The following is a 7161-nucleotide window of genomic DNA, read 5'->3' on the forward strand; positions in this document are numbered from 1 at the left end:
ATGGGCTAAATCTGCATTGCTTGGAGGAGTTCCTAATATCATGCTTGCCAAAACCCATGAGGGGTAGGTAGGTCCGTCCACACCTTTGTAGGGTCCTTTGCTTCAACAAGCCCAGCCCAGTTTTCCACAACTCCTATCAAGGAAAAAAACATTTCTCAAAAAAGATGTGCAAGTGACATTTGGAGCAGGACAATTCTTTGTTTCTCATAATGGTATTATACATGGCAGGACATTTTAGCATCCCTGGTTGCAACCCACTAAATTCCAGTAGCATCTCCCTTCCCTCATCACTGTCTGTCTGGTCACTGTGACAACCAACATGACTCCCACACATTTCCAAATATGTAGAACAACCCTGGTGAGAACTATTGGACATTCCTTTTAGAGCCAGTTAGAACCTTTTCTCTACAGGAAGCACAATATGTTCCATCAGCCTCACTTGAAAGGGGTTGAGTGGCCTTGGATCTCCACTGACCAGGTTCAGGAATACAGTGTATGCGTGGGAAAAGGCAGACATAAACTCTCCCCTTTAACAACCATAAACCAATTCTAGCCTACAATCTTACCATGATTCAGAAATGCAGACTAAAAGAATGGGATTTTTTTTCTGAAATTAAAGGCTTTCTTCAGATGGCAGCTGACTGAGAACGTTTGGTGGTTTGACATTGATCTTCCTAATATTGTGACAGCATCCCTTAAAGAAGCTATTCCCTTTGAGGATAGCACAACTTCAGATTTTCATCTAACTAAAGTTAGAGTCACATTATATTGCATGATCAAAGATCATTTTAAAAGAATCACACATAAGGAAAAATTGGAATGGTACTACTACCAGCTATTTATTGAGTGCCTATTATGAGTGAGGCACTGCCTAGGAGGTAGGGTTAGAGATTTCCATAAGATAACCTTCTGCCCTCTGGTGAGAGAGAGGGCCATGTAAACATTCCATCCAAACATTCATTATTAAGTAGCCTATAATAGAGAAAGTAACAAAGCAGCCACTAGTAGAATTTAAGGAGGAAGGAACAATTACCTGAATTTGGAGATCATGTTAATCCTATGGTGATAGGAAGATGATAAAATGTATATGTTGCCTTCTCTGGATTCCCAGATGCAGACAAATTATACAAGGTGAGCAAAACAATCCCTTCTAGATGTCAAACAATCCTGTCTCCTCTCATGCCATGGTAACACATTAAAATATTTATTTTTAAAAAAATTTTTCTTGCTTGACACAAATTTTAGTGAGTCCATTTGCATTAATTTCATTAATGTTTCATGAACCTGAGATTAAATGTGTTTAAGATACTGGTGAGAAGAAAAACTACATGTCATCATAACAGAATGTATTGCTAGTTTATAATGAGTAAATCACAGTTTCAGGGGCCATAAAGAGTTTCATCCGGGGAGTAAAGCCCTTTTGTTTTCCTTTAGATAAGATATTTGTGGGGCCGGGCGCGGTGGCTCACGCCTGTAATCCCAGCACTTTGGGAGGCCGAAGCGGGTGGATCACAAGGTCAGGAGATCGAGACCATCCTGGCTAACACCGTGAAACCCCGTCTCTACTAAAAAAATACAAAAAAAAATTAGCCAGGTGTGGTGGCAGGCGCCTGTAATCCCAACTACTCAGGAGGCTGAGGCAGGAGAATGGCGTGAACCCGGGAGGTGGAGCTTGCAGTGAGCCGAGAGCGCGCCACTGCACTCCAACCTGGGCGACAGAGCGAGACTCCATCTCAAAAAAAAAAAAAAGATATTTGTGTAGAAGAATGAATGTCAACAGTGCTAGTCTAGTAAATAATGCTCAAAGAACATGATTAACGGCTGGGCGCGGTGGCTCATGCTTGTAATCCCAGCACTTTGGGAGGCCGAGGCGGGCGGATCACGAGGTCAGGAGATCGAGACCATGGTGAAACCCCGTCTCTACTAAAAATACAAAAAATTAGCTGGGCGTGGTGGCGGGCGCCTGTAGTCCCAGCTACTCGGAGAGGCTGAGGCAGGAGAATGGCGTGAACCTGGGAGGCGGAGCTTGCAGTGAGCCGAGATTGCGCCACTGCACTCCAGCCTGGGCGACAGAGCGAGACTCCGTCTCAAAAAAAAAAAAAAAAAAAAAAAAAAAAAAAAAAAAAAAGAACATGATTAACAAGAAAATAATATGGAGAAAAATTTTTCAAGCAATGTATTTAAAAAGTAAAATGTGCAGTATCTGTGGAAGTTTTGAGTAAATAATGGTAGGGTCATGGCTTTTGCGAGTATCAATATGTTTTAGCAATAGCAAAGGTTTATTCCCAAAGTAAGAATTAAGATCAGCTTTCATTTTAAATATTGAATATTTGGTACATAATGATGCTGACTGGGTATGCTGTAGGTGGTTAAATTTTTAGTTATGTTGGTAAGAAAGTCAATTATATTTCTTCCCAGTGACCTATGAGTTGGTCAGATGTCAATTCAGGAAAATAAACTCACTCTACTGGGAGTTCCAGGAATGCAGGAGCCATATAGAAATGGCTCTCTCTATGGCGTGAACCCGGGAGGCGGAGCTTGCAGTGAGCCGAGATTGCGCCACTGCACTCCAGCCCGGGCGACAGAGCGAGACTCTGTCTCAAAAAAAAAAAAAAAAAAAGAAATGGCTCTCTCTAGCCCCCATTTCTGAGCACAATGTGTAGCATGTAGGAGGTCCTTGAAAGGGTAGATAAGTTGGAAAGCATTCACTCCTTTCTGCTAATGCAATAGCCACAGTCCTTAGTGATTCTCCCCGTGAACCACGTTTGACATAACACATTGTGGTCATTAACAATAACAACTCTCATCATTATGCATTTATTGTATGTAAGGCACATTATGGCCATTATTTCATTTACTTATTAAATCAACTTCATAAATACTATTATTTGTAACTTCACAAGTATTAGTATCAACATTTTCAGATGAAGAAACTGAGCCTTAGAGGGGTGAGTAATTTGCTCCAGATGAGACGGTACTGAAATGCAAATCCAGGTCTCTAAGAACTGGGTCTATTTGTTGAATGCCTATTATGAGTGAGACACTGTGCTAGGAGGTAGGGTTAGAGACTTCCATAATATAAGCTTCTGCCTTCTAGTCAGGGAGAGGGCTGTGTATACACTATTCCAATCACTATTAAATGGTAAATGGGCTATAATAGAGAAAGCACCAAGGCAGCAACTAGTAGAACTTAAGGAAGCAGGAACAGTTATCTGAATTTGGAGATCTTGTTAATCCTATGATGATAGGAGAATGATAGAATTTATATATTGGTGTTTTTGGATTTCCAGAGGCAGGCAAGTTATACAAGGTGAGCAAAACCATCCCATGTGGATGTCAAACAATCGTGTCCCCAGGTCCTAGTTATTTTTGGGCAACTCCACACTGCTTATGACTGTTCAGGGGGCCAACAAGGGTATATTGAGCAGTGCTGCTGAGCCTATACATTTTTTACCTTGACTGTCCCAAACACAATTCCTGTATGATAAGTGTACTTTACACAGCACTCCCACTGACTGGGAAAGCTTCTCCCTGTTATTTCTGAGAGTGACAGAAGGGGTGTCTCACATGTAGAAATCAATCAAGTCTCTCCTCTCTTACTTGGATTCCCTCTTGCCAATGTCTAATGCAATTGAAATGGAGGCTCCCTCAAAGAACCTACTGCCACCACTGTTAAAAATAAGTCTGGAAAGCAGTTCATCCATTCATGCCAAGAATGTCCACCCCTAATTCTGCCTAAGTTGCCTTCACCTTGCTGAGTTTCTGGAGATGGGTAGAAAGCCCCCCTCTGCAGCCACCTCGGCTCCACTCCAAGACCCCACTGCTACCACTTAGTGTTCTCATGAGATTTTCCTTTCCTCTTCGTCATCTATAAGCAAAAACTTGTCCCAACAGTAATTAGAAAAAACAGTTCTCTGTGTGTTCTACCTCCTGTTTATATACATCTAAGAAAAAATGTTTTCTTTGTTTACTATTAAAATACAAGCAAGCACTCACACACACACAGGGAACTTGGAGATAGATGGTCTGGCCCAAAACTACACAGATATTCATTTCCATTGCTAAACCAGAAAAATACCCCATTTATATTAATGGTACTTGCCTCATATTTGTGTAAATAATAGAAACTATTCTGGCAGGTTTTTTTTTTTCCTAAAACAAAGTAACAATTTACATTAAAGATGAATAGACCAGGCATGGCGGCTCATGCTTGTAATCCCAGCACTTTCGGAGGCCGAGGTGAGCAAATCACTTGAGGTCAGGAGTTTGAGACCAGCCTGGCCAACATGGTGAAATCCCATCTCTACTAAAAAAAAAAAAAAATTAGCCTAGCACTGTGGCAGGCGCCTGTGACCCCAGCTACTCAGGAGGCTGAGGCACGAGAATCACTTGAACCCCGGAGGCAGAGGTTGCAGTGAGCCAAGATGGTGCCACTGCACTCCAGGCTGGGGGACAGAGTGAGACTCTGTCTCAAACAAACAAACAAACAATAAATAAATAAATAAAGATGAATAAATATTCACTTGAAGAGACCAAAAACAGAAAAAAATTCACAAGTTTTAAAGTTCAACCTCAGGCAAGACACCCTATTACATATAGGTGAAGAAATCTAGTCAGAATATTAAGCTTGTTTGGTGATTAAAATCATATAGGTCGTAGCAGAGCCAGGGTTAGAAATCTAGATTTTCTTATTCCCAGCGTAAAACTCTTTCTTGGGGGGAAAGACGGGGGAGGAGGTCGAGAGAGGTGTACTGTAGTTGGATACTTTTTCCCCTGTAGGAGAAAGAAGAATGGATTTCTCTGTCCTGCCTTGGTTAGTTTTTGGTCATTTTCTAGGTATGTGTCATTTCTGGCTCTTGCATTTTCAACACAGTCGACTCTTGTACACTGAGCTCAGTGTCTCCGTGGTTTTCTGGAATGCTTAACATGAACCTCTTTTAAAAGGAGAGTTACACAGGCTGCCTAAACATTGCACAGACCTCCTGATTCTAAAAATATGCTGTCTGTTTGGTTAAAATGGTTAAATTATTATTAAGGTTCATTTTATTGCAGCTTGAATTGCACCTGAATTCTTTTCATTGTTTTCCTTTTCAACTTCCTATGTTCTGGTCCATCTTTCCACCGTCAGTTTTTTATCTTTTAACAAATTATTATCTGCTCCCTATAGCCTAGAATTATTTATTTAGGCTTCCACATAAATCAGTTTCTCCGGATTTTCATTAATGTTCAAACTTTTTCCCTTAGTGTATGTAGTTGCCTAGATATACTGCCTGAGGGCCTGGATCATGATCTCACCAGTATTAAGTGCAATATTAATATTCAGCTCATCTCCTTCTCCCTGATCCAGGAAGGCACTTCTTTTCCTCATCTTCATCAGGAAGCAGAGAGTTATGCATCTGCCAGCTTCAGTAATGCTGTTGGCTGCTCTGGGAATGGTGTGGCCAAAAAAAAAATGTTGGGGGTAGGTTTGTAGCAGCTGTTTTACCACATTCCTGTAAAAATGCCGGCAAGCATAGACTGCTCCTCTCAAGGCAGGGATGGCCTTCTCCTGCTCTGTTAAATATGGGGAGGAAGTCTGTCCACGTACAGCTGTGGCTGATCCCTGTTAGAATGCAGGGTCGCAGACTTTAGTATATGTAAGCACTACCTGGAGGTGCAGAGTCTTGTACTGCACTCCTAGCTCTAGGATTCTGTCTGTCTAGGGTAGATCCCAGGGACCCTTTGGCAGCATCCCGGGTGATTCTGATGCAGGTCATCTGCAAAACATTCTTTAAGAAATACTGATTAAGCCTTTGGAATTAGGCTCATTATTCTTTAAACAATCTTTTTTTTAAAAGAAATAAAAAAAAACTGTGGCTGGATGGCCAGTTTTGAGGAATGTTATAGAGGAAATTAATAAACAGATTGAGGAAATGGACCGGATTTCTCAAGTCCATTCCTTTCCACCTCTGCAACTCTATGATTCAGCACTTTTTAAATATTAAATATAGTATATCTGAATCCATGGAATTTAGGAGAGATTTCTTGGCATCTTTCTATCTCTGCTGAAGATCCTCCAAGATGAAAGTTTATGCTAAAATGTAGAAAATGTGAGTATAGCAGCTTTGGTACCTTCCTGGAGTTATTCTTTGCTCACTAAACCTACACTCTCGTGTATGGTCCCTCCTCATTGTCACCTTCTGAGAGTAGTTTGCTTGGTTTTACAAGATTAGGACTGAAGTGGGTAGTTTCTGAAAATAGGAGAAGAGAAGGAACGTGCCCTGAGGATTGAGGTGAGCCTTAGAAATGGAAGGGGAAGATTTGGAACATCAGAACAGGGCAGGGCTCACTATGGGTGGAGATGGCAGATTTTATGTGAACCAGACATTTCTGTATGAAACTGTTGTACAGAGATTAAGGGACAGGAGCAATGACCAAGCCTCAAATTCTGTAAAGAAAAAAAACTTAAGATGCCTGGAAGATGCTTCCTTAAATTCACAATATCATGTATAAAGGATTTCCATAAAAATTTCCAGAAAGCTGTTTTTAATGTGGACAGGAAAAATTGCCATAGAAAGTTGGAGGGGGGAATGCAAATGAACTAGGGAATATAAAAATAGGTCCTCGGCACCACGACTGTCTTATTCTGTTTATGTTATTCAAGAAGCAACACACACAATAGAATTCTAGAGAAAAAGACCTGATTATGTGACAGCTTCAACTAAGGGAAGGATAGAAATTCTGAATAAACCTAAAGCACAACAGCCCCCTGACAAAGCAGATGCCACTTCGTTCTCCTACTTCAGAGGGATGGCCACAGACCCCCACCCTCCGCCCCTCAAAGGCAGCTTCCATTTGACTGTCAAGCAGCAAATAAATGTTTAAACACACATGGAAATTTCTCCGAGAACTTCCCTGTGAGTTATCTTTCACATGCAAATAGAAGTTGTGAATTTCTGAACAGGGATATTCTAAAGGAGGATGAGAAGCCTGGCTAGGGAGAGGACCCTTTAAGAAAAATCAAAGCCAAGTAGAAAAGGGGAGTCAAAGTAGACAAAAAAATTCAAGAGAAACCCTCAATCCAGATGGTCTACCGAAGCGGAGAATGCAGAAGGGGTGGAACCTAGCACAGTGCCTGGTACTTAGGAACATTCTATAAATATTTGTGGAAGAAAGACTGGG

Source organism: Symphalangus syndactylus, chromosome 8 (genome assembly GCF_028878055.3).
Source record: "Symphalangus syndactylus isolate Jambi chromosome 8, NHGRI_mSymSyn1-v2.1_pri, whole genome shotgun sequence".
NCBI classification, from domain to species: Eukaryota; Metazoa; Chordata; class Mammalia; order Primates; family Hylobatidae; genus Symphalangus; species Symphalangus syndactylus.